We start from the raw sequence: 21312 nt of genomic DNA, 5'->3' as shown, positions 1-21312 counted from the left end.
GCCAATAAGTGGTAATTCTGCCTCGCCCGCAGGAAATAGGAATCTTAGGGTCGTATGTGATGTCACGTTCGTACTCTGACAATAAATCTGAATATATATATATCTAGATGCAAGGGACTTGGGAGTCCTCGTGCAGAGTGGCCTGAAGGTAAACTTGCAGGTTGAGTCGGGGGTGAAGGAGGCAAATGCAATGCTGGCGTTCGTTTCAAGAGGAATAGAATCCAAAAGCAGGGATGTGTCGTTGATGCTTTATAAGGCTCTGGCGAGACCTCACATAGTCTATTGTGAGCAGTTTTGAGTCCTCATTTAGGTAAAGATGTCTGGCATTAGAGAGGGTTCAAAGGAGGTTCACTCAGATGATTCCAGGAATGAAAGGGAAAGCAATAAGCAGCCTATTCTTAGCTAATTCTCTCCTTGAGGAGGGGCTCAGGCCCCAAAAGTCGGCAATTTATCCTCATCTTCTATGCATGCAGATAGTTCCTGTCTTTAACCGCAATCACAGCGTCCGCAGACTTTCGCGTTTCATTCAAAACCTGATCATTATTCTCATGGTTTTATTTCTGAATAAAATTTGGGGGGGGGGGGTCACAGGTGCAAACTCCACATGGACAGTGGCAGAGGTCAGGATCGAACCGGGACTTTACCCAGGGGCCTGCCTGCCTCTCCTCCCAGACCGGTGACAGGAGCCGAGGGAAGCACCAGGGCTGCCCACACCTTGCAGAGAGAGAGAAGCAGACATGAATCACCAGCCCATCAGTGAACATTCTCTGGGCGGATTATGGAATCGACTCATTTATCAGACATCAACAGAATTTGTTTGCAAGTGCATCTGACTCATTCTTCAACCCAGTGCATGGTGTCTGACACCAGCACATGAGGTAATGATGGAATTATGGGAGGGCTGCCTATCGACACCCCAGGATTACTGCATTATTAGGCAGCTCGGATCGACTGCTCACACTCTAGTTCTCTCAGGGACACAAATTTGTCCATAGATACCTTGTCTCAATGTACAGAGGCTTTGGGATGGGGGAAGGGGCGTCCGCCTGTGTTTTAAATCACACACAAACACACACACCATACAGACACACATAGAAATACACACAAAAACACACAGACACAAATACACACACATATATACACACACTCACCATACAAACACACACACACACATACATTCACACACGCGCACAACCACGCTCACATAGACACACACACACAAACACATACCATACAGACACATGCAGAGACACACACAAAATCACACAAATACATACACACACTCACTCACACATAGACACACACACACACACACACTCACAAACACATAGACACATGCTCACCACACACACACACACACACACACACTCACAAACACATAGACACACGCTCACCACACACACACTCACAAACACATAGACACATGCTCACCACACACACACACACACACACACACACACACACACACACCCCCAGCCCTTGAGACCCAGCGTGGATTCCATGGTGATCACTTTCCCCTTGTCTGACGTTGCCTTGCCTCCGATCATGAAAGGATGCAACAACATGCAACCAGGTTTCACCTCCGACCCGGTAAACTGGGAGATACGGTGTGGTTGAAGATCCGACCCCGGTAAAATGAGAGATATGGTATGGTTGAAGATCAGTAAACCGGGAGATACGGTGTGGTTGAAGATCCAACCCTGGTAAACCAGGAGATATGGTGTGGTTGAAGATCCGACCCCGATAAACTGAGAGATATGGTATGGTTGAAGATCAGTAAACCGGGAGATATGGTGTGATTGAAGATCCGACCCCGGTAAACTGAGAGATATGGTATGGTTGAAGATCAGTAAACCGGGAGATAAGGTGTGGTTGAAGATCCAACCCTGGTAAACCGGGAGATATGGTGTGGTTGAAGATCCGACCCCGGTAAACTGAGAGATATGGTATGGTTGAAGATCAGTAAACCGGGAGATACGGTGTGGTTGAAGATCAGTAAACCGGGAGATACAGTGTGGTTGAAGATCCGACCCCGGTAAACTGAGAGATATGGTATGGTTGAAGATCAGTAAACCGGGAGATACGGTGTGGTTGAAGATCCTGGCAGCTATTGGAAAAATACCTGCTCCTGAACCTCCATGTGCCAGACTTTAGATTTCCATTCCTTCTGCAATGGCGAGCAAGAACTTTTAAATGTTATTTACAGCCCGGTCAAAGTTGAAACCCGTGCCACCAAATTACACCCAATTAACCTACATTTTTGGAACATGTGAGGAAACCGGAGCAGCCAGAGGGAACCCACAAGAGCACAAGGAGAATGTACAGACTCCTTATAGACAGCAGAGGCCTCCAACCTGGGTCGCTGGTGCAGTAATAGCATCGCACTAACCGTGCCCTTGACAGAAAGCTTTATGGAGCAGATTCTAGCTGTTCAGTTTGCCCAAGTGCCACATTTCCCCCTTTGGAAGTAGAACCACAGTGCAGACCTGAGATGTTAGACAGGAAAGTCTGCAGATGCTGGGGTTACAATGCTCAAAAGTGCTGGAGAAGCTCAACAGGTCAAACAGCATCTATACGAAGAAAAGAGCAACATAGTAAGCCTGTGGTCACTTGGTGAGGGGATGTGCGTACATTCATGGAGCAAGTTTCAAACATAGAACATTACAGCACAGTACAGGCCATTCGGCCCACAATGTAGAGCAGACCTACATAAGTCCACTCAACAATCTAAACCTTCCTTCCCTCGCACCCATAATTCTCTATTTTTCTTGCATCCAAATCAGAACCAGAATCAGAATTTATTGACATGAATGTGGCGGCATGGTTGGTGTAAGCGGTTACAGCTCCAGCGATCGGGACCGGTGTTCAAATCCTGCACTGTCTGTAAGGAGTTTGTACGTTCTCTCTGTGTCTGTGTGGGTTTTCCCATGGGCTCCAGTTTCCTCCCACAGTTCATAAGAACATAAGAAAGAGGAGCAGGAGTTGGCCATCTGACCCATCGAGCCTGCTACGACATTCAAAGAAATCATGGCTGATCTGATCTTTGACTCAACTCCACTAACCTGCCTTTTCCCCATATCCCTTAATTCCTTTTTTATGTAAAAATATATCTAACTGAACCTTAAATATGTTTATTGAAGTCACCTGAACTGCTTCCCTGGGCAGAGAATTCCACAGATTCACTACTCTCTGGGAAAAACAGTTTTTCCTCATCTCCATCTTAAATCTACTCCCCTGAATCTTGAGGCTGTGTCCCCTAGTTCTGGTCTCACCCACCTACCAGTGGAAGCAATTTTCCTGCCTTTATCTTATCTATCCCTTTCATAATTTTACATGTTTCTACAAGATCTGAATTCCCAGATGATTGAGTCTCTCCTTATAGGCCAATCCCTTATCTCCGGGATCAACTGGTGAACCTCCTCCAAGACCAGTATATCATTCCTCAAGTATGGCGACCAGGACTACATACAATACTCCAGGTGCGGCCTCACCAGTACCATAAACAGTTGCAGCATGACCTCCCTGCTCTTGAATTCAATTCCTCTAGTGATGAAGGCCAACATTTCATTTTCCTTCTTAATAGCCTGTTGTACCTGCAACCCAACTTTTTGCAATTCATGCACAAGCTGTCCCAGGTCCTTTTGCACTACAGCATGCTGCAGTCTTTCACCATTTAAATAATAATCTGCTCTTCTATTTTTCCTGCCAAAGTGGATGACCTCACATGACCTAACATTGGACTCCATCTGCCAGACCTTTGCCCATTCACCTAACTTAATTAGATCCTTCTGCAGCCTTTCCACATCCTCTGTACAATTTGCTTTTCCACTCCATTTAGTATCATTCACAAACTTGGCTACATGACCCTCCGACCCTCTTCCAAATCATCAATGAAAATGGTGAACAGTTGTGGGCCCAGCACCGACCACTTACCGGGGGTGTAGGTCAATGGGGTGTAAATTGGCTGGCACGAAATCGTAGACTAAAATGGCCCGGTACTGTAAATTTTTAACATATCACAAAATTTGTTGTTTTGCGGAAGCTATCAAAAAATCCAAGAAACGTGACTTCAGATCATGGACAGACGCACAGCTTCAGTCGAGTACAGGCTGAGTAGGAGCTGACAGCCCCTCCAAGCCCACTCCTCCCCCACCGTCAGTCCCTGTCAGGTTGGCAGAGATGACGTGCAGGCGGAGTGTCAGGCCTGGCATGGCTGTGACTCCCATTCCATCCCCAGCTCGGTTGCCTGGATCTCCATTCTGATGAGCCTTCCCTTGTTCTACTTCCACGCCTTTGTTGAAAAGCTCAGAGGCCTCTCCACCGCTGGCATCTCAGTCCTGGGCACTGGCTGTTATGTCATGGCTGTGCATTCAATAGCAACTCCTCCCCCAGCCGGCACTGTCTGTATTCTGAAATGCCTGGTTTTTTGCTCATTCCTTGAAGAAGGGCTCAGGCCCGAAAAGTCAGCAAATATATCTTTTGTCTCCAATGGACGCTGAAAGACGGGCTGAGTTCCTCCAGCATTTCTGTGCGCATTTAGATCAGCAGTGCCTGGAGGTCACGGAAACCAGGTCACTGTGCACAAAAGTAGGAATCCTATTTTGAGACTGTACCCCTAAATTCAAGAACAGTTTCTTTCTTGCTGTTATCAGACTCCTGAATGAACCTCACCTGACGAGACCCTTTCCTCTACAGTATCTGACCTTTGTTGCTAACTCTGCTCTTCTGTATTGCCTTATTTCTTGTACTATGTGCGAGATGTTCCACTCACCTGCTCACAGAATGACCCCCATCTCTGCCCCTTTGTGAGCCACTGTGACAATAAACTCGAACTTGCAGAAGGTTCTCCACGCTCACTACCATCTATCTGCTGGCCAGCCACCCTGGGCACAGAGACCATCCAGACTCATTCAGAGACTAATTTAAGGACTCTCATTCTGCTCACTATTTTAAATTTAAATTTAGACATACTGCACTGTAACAGCCCTTTTGGCCTACGGGCCCCATCCGTCCAATTAGTCTCCAACCCCCCAGTACGCATCAAAGGGCAGGAGGAAACCGGAGCACCCAGAGAAAACCCACACAGGCACGAGGAGAATGTACAAACTCCTTACAGACAGCGCGGGATTCGAACCCCGGTCTCGATCGCTGGTGCCGTAAAACAGTGCTGCCCTAACCGCTACGCTAACCGAGCCACCCTTTGTGATCACAGTTTGGGGGTGGGGTGCAGGACTTGATGTGAAGCCTCACCGGCCCAGGATGGATCGAGAAGATTCGGGGTCATTGTTCTGAACAGGGGCGAGGGATTAGTCTTTACTATCACTTTCCCTCATCCCTCTGTGTCCCTCCTTCACTGATCAGAGACTCACCTTTCCCAGCCCTCTTTGGCTCATGGGCCAAAAGGGCCTGTTTATCCCCACACCTGTATGTCTAAATTTATAAATTAAAACAATTATTGGGAATAAAACACGAAAGTCTGTAAAAACACGACATTGGAGAAACTCAGCAGGTCAACAATGGCTTGAGCCCTTCTAAAATGTTGGTATGTATCTTTATCTTTGCACTGTTTGACCTGCTGTGTTTCTCAGGCATTGTCTTTTCACATTTTTATTGGGATTGAGTGCTTCCTCCAACTCTGGGAGCTCAGCCAAAAACAAGCCACTTCATCACAGGGAGAAATACTTTATTTCTGTCACACACACGGTGTGCAGTTAAGCTGGCTGTGTCACCCTGAGGACATCTCTTGCTCTGCATTAATTTTCTCCTGGCTCACCCCATTTATCTTGATCTGCATCGGTTTTAATTAGGTCTCAGAACGTGACAGGAATCCACATTTCGTTCACCGCTGGGACCTGCGTCAGTGTAATTATCCCCCGTCATCTCTCCATCAACCTCTTTCCTGAAGCCCCCACCCTGAGAGGACTGACCTCTGTATGAGAAAGAGACCCTCCCCACCACCCCCCCCTTTTAACAAAGGTGGTTTGTTACAAGGAAGGCCTTTACAGCGTCAGTGATCGGGACTGGGCCTGGGTTCGAATCTCGCACTGTCTGTAAGGGGGGGAGGGTGTAGGTCAAAGGGGTGAAAATTGGGCGGCACGGTCCCATGACTGAAATGGCCTGCTACCGTGCTGTATGTCTAAATTTAAACTTAAATCATATTTGTACAGTTTGACAGTACTTGCATTTTTGTGGGTTCAAATTATAAAATGCTTTTTAAAATTTTCTTTAGACATATGCATGGCAACAGGCCCTTTCAGCCCATGAGCCCGTGCCACTCAATTACACCCAATTGACTTTCAAACCGCCCGGCACATTTTGAACGAAGGGAGGAAAGCAGAGCCCCTGGGGAAAACCCACGCAGACACAGGGATAATGTAATAACTTCTTACAGACATTGCAGGATTCGAACACAAGTCCTGATCACTGGCGCTGTAACAGCGTTGCACTAACTGCTACATCTACCATGCCACCCAAGAGGCTTAGAAGTCGAGAACACTATTCGAACCCCTGTGAGGCCACCAGCCTTGGAGACCCACCAGTGGGACTGTGGAGACTGTGCGTTCCTTTTCCAGGGACACATCCTCGGAAGATGGGAGGCTCAGGCTGAACTCTCTGCCTGGGCCCAAGGAGAGTGGGGACCGGAGAAGCAGCACTCCTGCGGGGTCCAACCGCCCAGTCAGACTGCCGTCAGTTCTGTGCAGGCTTCAATCAGCTTATTATGGAGCTGAGGTGGCTTTATTCAAAAATTCTGATTCCATGGGGTCGGTGCCCAAGATGGTGGCGTCTGTGACTCACTGTAACACCGCGTTCCGCACCCTATGACTCACTGTAACTCCGCACCCTGTGCTCCGTGACTCACTGTAACACCGTACCCCGTGCTCTGTGACTCCCTGTAACACCGCGTCCCACGCTCTGTGACTCACTGTAACACCGCGTCCCGTGCTCTGTGACTCACTGTAACACCATGCCCTGCGCCCTGTGACTCACTGTAACACCGCGCCCTGCACTGTTGTTTTATTATTGCACTCCCTGCTGCATTTAAGTATGAGTTGACTTGTCTGAATAGCTCGCAAAGCATAGTTTTCACTGTGTCTTGGCCCACAGAACAATAAACAATGCAATTAAATCCATTCCTGAGTTATCTGCTCCCTTTCTTGTCTCCCCACTGCTGCGTTTAAGCAGATCCGAATTCCAGCAATCCTCCGACAACTTGCCTCTGGCATTGGCTTGATTCTTTATTCGTTGGTAAGCGATTAGTAGCTTCGAGATCTACCACTGCTGCAAGGAGGCATCAATGTTTGAGCCTGCTTCTGTCTGCACTTCCTTTCTCTGAAGTATTTGAAATGCTTTTCATTGCTTTAAGAGCTACAGGCATCAATAATCCCATGAGTTGTGTCCATACAAACCTGTAAGTTCAGATATTGAAGGCAGAGACCGGTAAGGAAAGAGACCCTCCACCTTGTATTGATGTGGTGTTGTCTGATGGTCTGAAGTGTTCTTTACTGTGCATTAATCTTTTGATTAACCGTGTTTCCATTGACAAGTTCCCTCCATCAATATTCTGAGGGTCACCATTGGAGAAGAATCAGAATTTATTGTCATGAACCTATCACAAAATTTGTTGTTTTGTGCAGTGTCACAGTGCAAAGATTACCGTAAATTACATTTCAAAAATAAATAATTCGTGAAAGAAACAAAGGAGAAAGTGAGGTGGTGTCTGGGGTTTATTGTCCATTGAGGAATCTGATGGCGGAGGGGAAGAAGATGTCCTCGCGCCGCTGGGTGCTCGTCTTCAGGCTCCTGTACCTCCTTCCCGATGGTAGCAGAGTGAGTGGGGCGGGGCATGGCCTGGGTGCTTGGGGGTCCTTGAGGACAGAGGCTGCTCTCTTAAGACACCGCCTCTTGTCATTGTCCTCGACGGAGTGAAGTCTGGGGCCCCTGATGTCGCTGACCGGGTTCCCAAATCTTTTCCTGTCCTGCGCATTGGCGTCTTTGTACCAGACGGTGAGGCCACCCACCTGCACGGCAACCCTGTCGAAACATTCAAGGCCAGAGACGGACCAATAGTGTGGCTGCCCCAGAGTCGGAGGCTCCACAGTGAGGGCCTTCGCCTTCTGACCTCTTTCCACCATCTACCAGCACACGTCAGAGTTGTGGTGGGATCCCTCAGCTCCAAGAAGGTGGCCCCATCTAAAACGAAACCCCCTCCTCCCCATCGGGACCCGATCCACCAGAATAACCACTCTCTTCCCCATTAGTACCCTCTGCACGGTGGTTACCCAGCCAGGGTAATCTGACGGCTCCTCTGGATGCGACCTCTGTCACCAAGTAGGCAGCAGATGCAGGGGAACAACCAGCCCTCCATGCTACACATCTCGCTTGGATGGGTTTAAGCCCTGGAACTCCTCTTTCATCAACAATGCTGAGAGTCACCACTGTCTCCTTCACATGTTTCAATGCTTCATAGTTCATTGAAAGCCCTTTAGCCCATGATGTTGTTCCGACCTATATATACCTAAAAAAAATCTAATCCTCCCTACCTCATAGCCCGCTATTTTCCTTTCATCCCTGTGCATGTCTGCGACTCTTAAATGCCCCCAATGTTCCAGCCTCCACCACCACCTTTGGCAAAGCATTCCGGCGCCTGTAGTGATGTGTATATATGAACATACTGTTGTTGGTAATGTCCCTTCTTCCCGCATCCCGAACAGATCGCCTCCTTAGCCGGGCAGAGTCATTGGCTGGCCGCAGCAGTGGCACCCCGGGTGTTCGATCGCCGCGGCGGCCACAGTGGGGTCGAAGCCCACTATCGTGGAGGCCGTCTGCGACGCTGGGTCCCAACACGACGGTGCCCACGGCCCGCATGTGGAGGCCCTGTTCTTACTGGCGATCTCGTCGTTGTTGCGTTGGGCCGAGCCGAGGGTCCTGGCGAGCTGGAAGGCTCTCTTCAGGGACAGCTTGTCCTCCTCGAGCAGTGGCTGACGAACCTAGTCAGACCTTACTCCAGGACACGCACGCGTCCCGGACCACTTCCTCCACACACTGGGTTGCGGGCACAGGGGCTGTAGCGGTGTCCCGGCAGTCTCTCCTCAGGTCATACAGCGCTCGGAGGAACTTGTCCATGGATTCACTGGGTCGCTGCCTCCTTGAGGCCAGTCAATACCATGAGTATACTTTGTTCACCCGGGATCGGCAGAGGTTGCGGAGTTCAGCCATGGCCTCCGGGTAGGTCGTGCAGCTCCGGATCGCCAGGTGGCCCACCCTAGCTTTCAGGACCTGGAGTTTCTTCTCAATAGAGCCCACCAGGCCTGTTGCGACTTTGAGGAATCTTGTGAAGTAGGCGATCCACTGCTCGTAGCATTCGGCAGCTCCGGGCATCTGTGGATAGATTTTGAGGTGGTTGGGTCTCATCAGCTTGTCCATTCTGTGGGGAAAATCAATGTGTATTAAATTGATCCGCACTAACAATTACTCCGAAGGCTGAGTGTGGAATGATAGGTTTTAATACACATTAGATTTCGGCTGGCCCAACTCCATGTGCTCGAATGAATTGAAGGGGACAGGGAAGTTTACAGGCCAGGTCAAGGGGGAGGGGCTACAGGAAATCGAGTCATCAATGGGCAGGCCAGACACATACACAGAGCAGCAACAGTATATCCCTAGAGCACCCACAACCCTCTGTGTAAAAAAAACTTACCCCTGACGTCTCCCGTAAACCTCCCTCCCTTCAATGTGTACAGACGACCTCTGGTGCAGACTACTCCCGCCCTGGGAAAAAGGTGCTGGTTGTCTACCTTATCTATGCCTCTCATGATCTTGTAGACCTCTATTAAGTCTCTACTCATCCTACGCTCCAAAGAGAAAAGCCCCAGCTCTGCCAAACCTGCCTCATAAGACTTTCTTTCCAATTTAGGCAGCATCTCGGTAAGTCTCCTCTGCACCCTCTCCATAACATCCACATCCTTCCTGCAATGAGGTGTCCAGAACTGAACATGATATTCTAAGTGTGGTCTCACCAAAGATTTATAGAGCTGCAACATCACCTCATGACTCCTGAACTCAATCCCCAATTAATGAAGCCCAATATTTCAGAGGCCATTCTAACTGTCCTAACAACCTGTGGAGCCACGTTTGGAGATCTACGGATTGGACCCCAAGGTCCCTCTACTCTTCCACACTGTCTACCGTGAGCTCTTCAAGTGTGACCTTCCAAAATGCATCACCTGACCCTTATCCAGACTGAACTCCATCTGCCACTTTTCCAACTAATGCTGCTCTCTGTCTAACCTACAACAACGTTCAATACTATCCACAACTCGTTTGGCCTTCATGCCATCCACAAAGCTGACCGACTCACCCCCCCCCCCCACCTCCCACCCACCCCACCCTTGGGAATCGTGACGTGAGGGTAAAGTTCTTCCACCACAACATTCACATTTGGATTTGCAAGCACCGGCCAAGCATCTGCATTGTCCTTCACTGCCTTATAGATGTTGTTTCACTTCCAAAATTCCTTTAAAATCTTGCCTTCTGCCGCATCAGTCGGTTTGAATAAATGGCTCACTGAGGCAGAGTATTTTAAAATATGCTTACTGGAAAATATCTGCAATACAACCTTGACATTTGATTGGAGTTGATCCATAATTGCAGAATGCCTGGAGGCATCTCTGAGAATACAACAGAGTGAGTTCAGGGACAGCATAATTCTATTAGAGGGTTAAGTTCCTCAGGGGGACCAGAGATATTGAGCTTCTTGCCAAAAGGTGTGCGTCAGTTGTAGATAAGTAAGGTCAAGTGAATCCTTTGAAGATGATAGAAGTTGTCGCAGTGAAACATGAAAGTCTGCCGACGCAGTGGTCGTAGTCAAAACACACAGATGCTAGAGGAACCCGGCCGGTCTCGCAGCGTCCATTGGAGGTGAAGATACATCACTGACATTTCAGGCCTGAACCCTTCATCAAGATATGGGCATGAAGCAGACAGGCTGGGGACGAGGGGAAGAAAGACCAGGAGGAGGAGGACAGGCCGATAGGCAAGAGGCTAGAATTGGACATGGTTAGGAGGGTGGTAGAAGAAAGATTGAAAATTGATCAGGGGAGGGGGTGGCTCTGTGAATGCAGACCTGGAGGAAAGGACACAGAGAGGGAGAGAGAAGGCGCTTTCAAGCTGTCGTGTAAAATGGGGTTAACCGGGCAATTTTCCCAGTTAGCACCCCCACTCACAAGGCAGCTTGAAAGGGTCCGACCTGGTCAGTGGGCTCCTAAATCAACCGGGTCCCCTGCCCTACCTCGGAGGAAGTCAGGGAACCTGGTTAAACCTGCCCAAGTTTTGTCCACTGGCGCCTTGAAAACAAAAATGGCTGACACGGTTATTCCAGTGTCGTCAGCACTTGTGTGCGTGTGTCACCGGGCAGCGTGTTGATGCCAAGTTCAAATGCAGAGGAGGAACTCAGCAGGTCAGGAAAGGGGATATTATAACATGGTTTCAACGCGCTTCCCAGGAAGAGGAAGGTTAAAATCTTTTACTTCATTTCATGCGGGGAGTGCGTGGCGCATCATCGTCGCATCCTCGCGGGGGCGGGATCCCTCTTAAATCGCCGGGTTGGCGATTTAATGGGGCAATCCCCCCTGCAGGTTAAAAGGTGGTGGGAGCACCTTCGACCCCTTAAACGCACCTGGGTCCCAGGAGGGCTACCCAGGTGCAGCAGTTTAAAAGTGCCGAGAGAGAAAGTGAAAGAGAAAGAGAGAGAGAGAAGCCCCTCTTACAGAGATCCCACAATATTTCCTAGTGTGACAGCTCGCCCTTTTTACACAGACGTCAATCCAGCGCTATGACTACCTCCGCTGCCAGCTTAAAGGCCATGTTCGTACCTTTTACACAGAACGGCATAAAAAGGGTTTAAGAGAGACAGAGCCAGAGGAAAGGAGAAATAGAGATAAGGGAAGAGATTGGGAAGGGGGGGAGGGCTAATGGAAACCAGAGAGGTCAAAGTTAATGCCATCCGATTGGAGGGTTCCCAGATGGAAGATGAAGTGTTTTTCCTCCAATTTGTGGGTGGTCTCAGTCCAGCAGTGTATGAGACTGTGGATGGACATGGAAATAGAGCAGGTTCACTTAAGGGGGAAATCAGAGAGCACCCCCTACCCCTTGTATGAGATTGCTCTGAATCATAAGAGATTCTATGAGTATATCGAGGGCAGAAGAGAAACGAGGAAGGGAATAGGGCTTCCTTAACTGGCTCTGTGTGAAGTCACAGGAGATGGGCAACTTCTAAATGGGTATTTCTCGTCTGCATTTACCATGAGATGGAGGCCAGGGAACTTGAGGAATAGTGATATCTCGATGAGGACTGCCACACTGAAGGGGAGATATTTAAATTAATGTAGACCTACAGCATGGTAGTAGGCCCTTCTGGGATGTATTGGCTGAGAATTCAAGGTAAGGTTTCGGTGAAATTTGAAAACACTTCTTGTGGTGGAAGGGGATTTTTTTTTACATATTTAGATTTTAAATTTAAACGTACAGGCTCTTTTAACTACATGCCGCCCAATTACACCCAATTGACCTACAACCCCTGGTACATTTTGAAGGGTTGGAGGAAATCGGAGCCCCCAGATGAAATCCATGCAGGCATGGGGAGAACGAACAAACTCCTCACAGACAGCGCCGGATTCAAATACGGGCCGCTGGCGCTGCAAGTGTTGGGTTAACTGTGTCACCCCGAAGTCTCAAATCACACGAAGGAAGATCAGTCCCTGGGCCCTGGGACAAGTGTGTCCTGGGATGTTGTGGGAAATGGGGGATGAAATTGCAGGAGCCCTGGCAGAGTTATTTAGATCAGGCTGCAAGAAGGCTGGACACTGGCTGATGCTGTGCCTTTATATATGAGAAATATCAGACATTGGTGAGGCCAAATTTGGAGTATTGCCCACCTAATTACAGGAAAAATATGAATAAGATAGAAAGAAAGCAGAGAAGATTTACTAGCGTGTTGCCCGGACTTCAGGAGAAGGTTAAAAAGGTTAGGAGGAATGAGTGGAGATTTGTTAGAGGCATTTAGAATTATGAGGGAGATACCCAGTCTGAATGCTGACGGGCACTTTACAGGCTTCAAAAGGCCTATTAAAGGAGCGGACAGTGGTTTATTTTAAAATCCTGCAACCTTGGGGTCTGGGCTCAAGATGGCGGTGCATAAGAATATATGTTTACATGACACAATAAAAGAATCTTGGTTCTTGAATCCAACACAGACCTTTGAAGGAGCTGATTATTGACTTCAGGAAAGTCAGAGGTTTACAATCCACTGATCATTGGGGATCAGAGGTGGAGAAGGTCATCAAATTTAAGTTCTTGGGAGTCACTATCTCGGAGGATCTTTCCTGGACCCAACACACTGATGACATCGTGAAGAAAGCACGTCAGCATGTCTACTTCCTCAGGAGTTTGCGGAGGTTTGGCACAACACCTGAAACCCTGGCAAATTCCCTCAGAGGTGTGATGGAACGTTTGCTGACCGGCTGCATCACAGGGACACCAATACCTAAGCACAAAGCCCTCCAAAAGGTAATGGACACAGCCCGACATCACAGGCAAAACCCTCCCCACTACTGAGTACATCTACAGGGAATGCTGCTGTCGGAGAGTAGCAGCAATCGTCAAAGACCCTCACCACCCAACACCTGCTCTGTTCTCGCTGCAGCCATCAGGAAAGAGGTATCGGTGCCACAAGACTCGCACTACCAGGTTCAGGACCAGCTTCTACCTCTCCACCATCAGATTCCTCAACGACAAACTCCATCAGGGACTCATTTAAGGTCTCTTACACTTTATTGACTTTCTTTTTGTTCTTTCTGTATTGCACAATTTGTTTACATTCGTAATCTGTTTACAGTTCTTTATTTATTTACATGTTTACACTGTGTGCAGTTTATTCTTTGCACTACCAATTAGTCGTAATTCTGCCATGCCCGCAAGGAAAAAAGGAATCTCAGGGTTGTATGAGATGTGATGTATGTACTCTAACAATAAATCTGAATCTGAAGAGGTAAAAAAACTCAGACACACAATTTTGCTTGAGCTCATTCATCCTCGATAAAAGGCGAGTTGCCTGGTCAAAGACCATTAGAGTCCTCAGTGACCCCAGTTTTCAAGAGATGAATGGCTTACGTAGCTCACCTTTTAAAATAAAGGGGGGGAAACAAAATAAACACATTGATTTTTAACTCAAAAGAAAAATAATTTCAAGAAAATAAAGAGGACATGGACACACTCAAAGTGCTTGTGGCAGCTGGTGGAAATGATTTTGAGAGCAAATTGGGTTGTAAATAAGATGTTTACTTTGCTGTGAAGGCACTTTTTTTGCTGGAAGAATAATTCTGCTGTCAGCGCTGCGTAATAATTTTTAATTAGCCTCCGGGTAACCTGCTCGAGCCATTAAGGCAACAGGAAAAGCAAGCGGTGAACAATGATAAACACCTTAATAAATATCGACGCAAAAGGAGTCAGCTCACTCACCCCCAGCTGCAGCCACAGTGTGGTGGCAGGTACTGATGAATGGAACCTGATCAACATGACCTAATCTGGTGCCAGTGCCTCGTTGGAAGGAGCTGTCACGTTAGCCAGGGGACTTGTGAGAAGTAACATCTTGGAGTTATGAGTCTATGATTATTCCCATCAGTGATCTTGGCCTGTCCAGTCTTGCTGGCTGTGATAACACTGGATTTTGCTTCCTGAACACTTTTTTGGGTGTATTTTATGGATTTTGGGCTGCTGATCACTAAAACCTTCTTATCACGTACCGTTTTTTAGATGTAACCTATGTTTGTCATTTCTTTTCATATTAGATAACTGAGGTCCTCCATCAGCCAGCTCCCCACCATAACTACCAGCCCCCCCACATCTCCATCGGGCACACAAAACTCAAAACAGTCAACCAGTTTACCTATCTCGGCTGCACCATTTCATTGGATGCAAGGATCGAAAACGAGATAGACAACAAACTCGCCAAGGCAAATAACGCCTTTTGAAGACTACACAAAAGAGTCTGGAAAAACAACCAACTGAAAAACCTCACAAAGATTAGCGTATACAGAGCCGTTGTCATACCCACACTCCTGTTCGGCTCCGAATCATGGGTCTTCTACCGGCAGCACCTACGGCTCCTAGAACGCTTCTACCAGTGTTGTCTCTGCTCCATCCTCAACATTCATTGGAGCGACTTCATCACCAACATCGAAGTACTCGAGATGGCTGAGGCCGACAGCATCGAATCCACGCTGCTGAAGATCCAACTGCGTTGGGTAGGTCACGTCTCCAGAATGGAGGACCATCACCTTCCCAAGATCGTGTTATATGGCGAGCTCTCCACTGGCCACCGAGACAGAGGTGCACCAAAGAAGAGGTACAAGGACTGCCTAAAGAAATCTCTTGGTGCCTGCCACAATGACCACCACCAGTGGGCTGATATCGCCTCAAACCGTGCATCTTGGCGCCTCACAGTTCGGCGGGCAGCAACCTCCTTTGAAGAAGACCGCAGAGCCCACCTCACTGACAAAAGACAAAGGAGGAAAAACCCAACACCCAGCCCCAACCAACCAATTTTCCCTTGCAACCGCTGTAACCGTGTCTGCCTGTCCCGCATCGGACTTGTCAGCCACAAACGAGCCTGCAGCTGACATGGACATTACCCCTCCATAAATCTTCGTCCGCGAAGCCAAGCCAAAGAAGAGAAGAAGTCTACTTCAAGCATACAAAGCAACAAGTTCATTTTCTGCATTCATACTGGAACTTCTTCCCTGCTGATCTTGATGCAGTCAGTGGCCAACATGGTGAAAGGTTTCACCGGGACATTACAACTGTGGAAAAACGATATCAGGGCAACTGGATTCCATCAATGCTGGCCAACTATTGTTGGACACTGACGTGAGAGGCATCGGATGCTGAGCACAAACGAAAATCAGCAGCGAAACACTCTTAGGTCAGTGGAACTAACGCAACGTGTCAGCATCATTATGCGATTAAACAGGCTAAATTCAATCAAAGTTAATTTAATGTTTCTCCAACTTCCTACCTGATACAGGAAACCTGAAATTATCTTTGCGTTCAGCTTGATAATCCCCAATCTCTCCAGTTACTCCATCTGTGCTCCATCAGATGCAAGAGATTGCAGGTGTTGGAATCTGGAGCAAGAGTAAAACCACTCCCAAACTGCTGGACGGACCCAGCTGGTCGGGCAGCATCTGTGGAGAGACATGGAGAGTTAACGATTCAAACGGAGACGCCTCTTCAGGACCAGAGTAGGGCCACGATCCGAAATGTTGACACTCCGTGTCCTTCCCTGTGTAGATGCTGAAGTCCTTCCAGCAGCTTGTACTTTTGCATGTAACGTTGTTCCAAGAACATCCCCAACTTCTCCAGTCTCTCAGCACGAGGCGCTCATTGTTCCAGTGAACCTCCATTGTCTAGGAGATCCCCACTCTTTCTTAATCATTCTTTATTGGACTGTTTTGAGGGGCATCCATCACATTGTTTTTTTTAAACTTGGACATACACTATTTAGACAGGCCCTTCCGGCCTATGATCTCATAGCACCCAATTACAGCCAATTGACCTATAAACCCTGACCTGAGAGGAAACAGGTGCAAATGCCTTGCCGGATACGAACCTGGCTTGCTGGTGCTGTAACAGCCTTGTGCTAACTGCTACGTGCCACCAGGGATCCAGATCAGCCATTCTCCATGAGAATCCTACGGCCCTCTGGGGGACCAAAGCACTTTGAAGTAAAACACTTGCTTCCTTTTTTACCTCACGGAGCATGAATTTTTTTTTGGTAGTCAGTAGAAGTACGAAAGAAACCAAAACATGACAGCTTCACAGGGAAGGGGGACCCATAAACTTTGACCAGATTCCTAAGGGGACCATAGCTGAAAAAGGGTCGAGAATGGCTGATCCCTTAAAATCTGAAACAGTTTGATTGAATTCCCTTGATACCACGATGGGGAGTCCATGTCAACCATCCAGCCTAATTAGCCAGCCACATCACCACTTAACCTTCAGATGTCCACAGCCCAGGGCTGAGTCATCTTTGCACAACTGGAGACCCTTAATCCCATCACAAGGCCGGGGACGGTGTGTCTCTGCTGCTGGCCACTGGCGACTTATGGGGATCCTGTCCGTTATACATTTACACAGGAAAATCTGGAGGAGGTGGAGAGGTGACTTGATAGAGGGGTTTAAGGTGATGGGGGCATTGATCGTGAGGACAGTCAGAGGCTTTTTTTCCCCCAGGGCTGAAATGGTGGCCACAAGAGGACACGGGTTTAAGGCGCTGGGGAGTAGGTACAGAGGAGATGTCAGGGGTACATTTTTTTTAAAAACGCAGAGAATGGTGGGTGCGTGGAATGGACTGCTGGCAATGGTAGTGGAGGTGCGTATGATAGGGGTCTTTTCAGAGACCTTTGGATAGAGACATGGGCTATGGGTAAACCTGGTAATTTCTAACAGAGGGAGACATGTTGGACTGAAGGGTTTGTATTGTCCTATGTTTTCTATGTTGTGATTAAAGCGCAATACACTTCATTTTGTTTGGGTGCCTGCCTATTGCTCACACCTTGAAGAAGGGCTCATAAACATTGGTTATATATCTTTATCTTTGCTATATAAAGTGCAGTCTGTCCTGCTGTTAACCCTCTCCCTTGGTTCTCTCTTCCCTTTGTCTCCATCACCTTTCCTCCCCTCCACATTCAGAGAGCTACCTCCTCCCCATCACTTCTCAGCTCTTCACGCCGCCTTCGTTCCAGTGAACCTCCACTGTTTAGAAATGTTCACTTAATTGTGAGCCTGTGATCTCCCCATGACCCTTCCTCCCTCCTCTCCTCTCCATCCCCCCAACTTTTTTAATTCAGGCGCCCATCTGCTTTTCACTCATACCTCAACAAAGGGTGCGCGCCCTTTCGGTAGGCCCTGCTTGACCTGCTGAGTTTCTCCAGCATGTTTGCTTACTGCCCGGGCTATTACCTGGTGAGGATGCCCTATCCTCCCTTCCCTTTCCCTGACATCATATCCCAATGCTCCAGCCTGCTTCCTCTCACCTCCCAGAGACGCGCAGGTTGGGAGGTGTTGATCCTTTCCAGTCAGGTCACATCCCTGCCACTCCTGATTGAACAGTCCACACTACCTGGCAGCCAATCTGGGCTGCAGCTCTTCTTACTGCTGCCTCCTGAATGTCCAAGAGGCTGACCATCATACACAGGTACAGGCCATTCAGCCCAACGGCTCCACCTTTCCTTCCTGTCGATGCTGCATGGCACGCTCGTGTATTGGTCAAAGAATAGCAATGTATTTCCAAGCTGCAACTATTCATATTTGGCACCAGGTCCAACGAGCCAACCTCCATAGAACCCTCCAGTACAGGAACAGAACCTGCTGCCCTTCTAGACTGTACTGAAATTTTTTTCTGCCGAGTCCCACTGACCTGTGCCAGCCCTTATTACTCCACACCCCTCCTATCCATGTATCCATCCAAATCTTTCTCTAAAATGCCAAAAGTATTCAGCTTGTTTTGGGCGGCACGGTTGGTGTAGCAGTTAGTGCAATGCCTTTACAGCGCCAGTGATCGGGACCCGGTTTCTAGACCCCCTCTGTCTGTAAGGAGTTTGTACATTCTCCCCGTGTCTGTGTGGGTTTCCTCCCACCATTCAAAAGTGTACTGGGGGTGTAGGCTAATTAGGTGTAAATTGGGTGGCCCAGACTCGTGGGCTGAAATGGCCTGTTACCGGGCTGTATGTCTAAATTTAAATTTAAAACTTAGAATTCTACACTCTCACCACTCTGTGTGAAGAAGTTCCCCCTAATGTTCCCTTTAAACTTCTCCCCTTTCATCCTTGATCCATGTAGCTTTCATCTCACCTAATCTCAGTGGAAATACCTGCTTGAGTTTACTCTATCTATCCCACTCATAATTTTGTACATCGCTATCAAATCTCTCCCTCGTTCTTTTGCATTCCAGGGAGTAAAGTCCCTAATGTGTTTAACCTTACCCTGTAACTCAGTTCCTCAAGTCCCAGCAACATCCTGTTAAAGCACCGCTGTACTCTATCAATCTCATTGATTACCATCCACCAGTCTGGGCTTGCAGTGAACCTGAATTAGTCATAATGGTGGTTCTCAACCTTTATCTTTCTACTTGCATATCCCTTTAAGTAATCCCTATGCCATCAGTGCTCTGTGATGAGTGAGGGATTACTTAACATGGGATGTGGGTGGAAAGAAAAAGTTTGAAAATCACTGTTTTAATCGTACCTAATTGACTCGTTATGTGCACAGTTTCATATCTCCAAAGGAAATAGGCCAATGACAATTTTTCTCAAGCAAAACATTTCAGTAACAATTGAGCCTAGAGCAGTGATTCTCAACCTTCCCTTCCCACTCACATCCCACCTTAAGCAATCCCTTACTAATCGCAGAGCACCAATGGCATAAGGATTACTTAAAGTGGGATGTGAGTGGAAAGATAAAGGTTGAGAACCACTGGGTCAAAATGAAATGAAAGGATGGCTCTCCTCATGCCCAGTGGTTAGATGATATGTCCTGTTTAAGCTTGGAGAAAATTAGACACAGCATTAAAGATAGAAAGTTTCAAGTTGACAAGACGTGGGGCCCATTTGTAGATGACTATTGTAATTGGAAAGATTTAAGAAGCATGGATGCTCCGTAAACTGGAGTCTGAAGGTCGCCATTCAATCCACATCTTTATAATTCCACAAGTTGACCTTCTTTAGAGGGGTTAGATTAACCAGACAATTTTTGTTTTGTTTTCTTTGCTTTTTTTAAGATTAATTAGTTAAACATGAGTTTAAATATGGTTTTGAATGGATCATATCATTTTATTATATTAAATTGGTTGTCCATTGGTTCAAAAAAGACGCGTTGTTCTGCAGTTCATCAGTGGAGACGAAGGTGACTATGCAGTCCCAGTCTGGAAGCGGAGAGTCTACCACAATGGGGGCCCTGGAAGGCCGTTTTTGGAAGCATCGTGGCTGCTGCTCTGTGACGCAATTTTCCATCAGTTTTTGGCGCACAGGGCTCGCCAATGGGACCTGTCAGCAGCCGCAGCCTCTTGGCTGGACACCACATATCATAGTGATCTTAACATTAATGAGGGTAGAATTTAATTTTATATCCAGAACTACACTGGAAAGGGATAAACTGCTAATCAGCACATTTATAGAATTTGATGACTTTGAGGAGGAGTAGCTACATCATACAGCCTAGACTGGTGGAGAGCGACCTCTTCTAAGGGGCCATCCTCTGCGACCGAGCGCTGAGCTTGGATGGGGGGGGGGTGGGGGGAAACGGACACACATGGAGCTGTGAGGAAAGGGTGACACACGACTAGCCAGCCAGATCAGCCGAATCATCCCTAGCGATCAATGTGGTGACAGATGTTCCAGTGGAATTTTATGTCTTAAAGAAACAAACAATTAGGGATAGGTTTTTGATTTACATTCTATGTTTAATATGTGATATGTATATATGACCTATTGCTTGTTATTATAAGATGCTTTCTTTGGACTTTTATTATTAGATTCCTTGGGAGTGCACTTGGCAGAGAATCTCACCTGATCCCTTCACACCAGCTCCATCGCAAAGAAAGCCCAGCGAAGGCTGAGGAAAGTCCATCTCCTCACCTCATTCTACAGAGGATGTATCGAGGGCATCCTGTCCACCTCGCACCGCAGAGGAGGCGGAAATGATCACTCAGCTTTCTTCCTACCGTGAAGGATATCTACAACAGGCGAAAGGCAATAAACATTGTGAAGGGCTCTGCACGCCCCTCACGTAAACTGTTCTCCCTTCTGCCATCTGGTAGGAGGTACCGTAGCACTCAGGGCCCTAATGTCCAGATTGGGCAACAGTCTCCCCCCCACTCAGGCCATCAGACTCCTGAATTCCCAGAACGTTTGGGGATAGGGTATGGTGGACTTATACTTAATATTTTAATGGGTTTAACTTATATTCTAACATATTTATGTAAATATGCTCTGTGGACCTGGAAAAACACGATCTCGTCTTTACCGTGCGGGCAGGGCATAAACGATCAATAAAGGTGAACTCGTTTTGTATGTAAGATTTATATGTTAAATTCAATAAAAATATTTTAAAAAGAAAGAGAATGAACAAAATGGGGTACAGACATGGGGCCCCAATCCGAAACTGTTGTACTTAGTCCTGTGGTGTGTCAGGCGCAAGAAGCCACGAGAGGGTGGGGGCAGGCGGAGGGTTAGCACGGAATCAGTCAGCAAAACAGAGAAA

The sequence above is a fragment of the Narcine bancroftii genome, chromosome 2 (genome assembly GCF_036971445.1).
Source record: "Narcine bancroftii isolate sNarBan1 chromosome 2, sNarBan1.hap1, whole genome shotgun sequence".
NCBI lineage: Eukaryota > Metazoa > Chordata > Chondrichthyes > Torpediniformes > Narcinidae > Narcine > Narcine bancroftii.
This window is presented reverse-complemented; position numbering follows the sequence as displayed.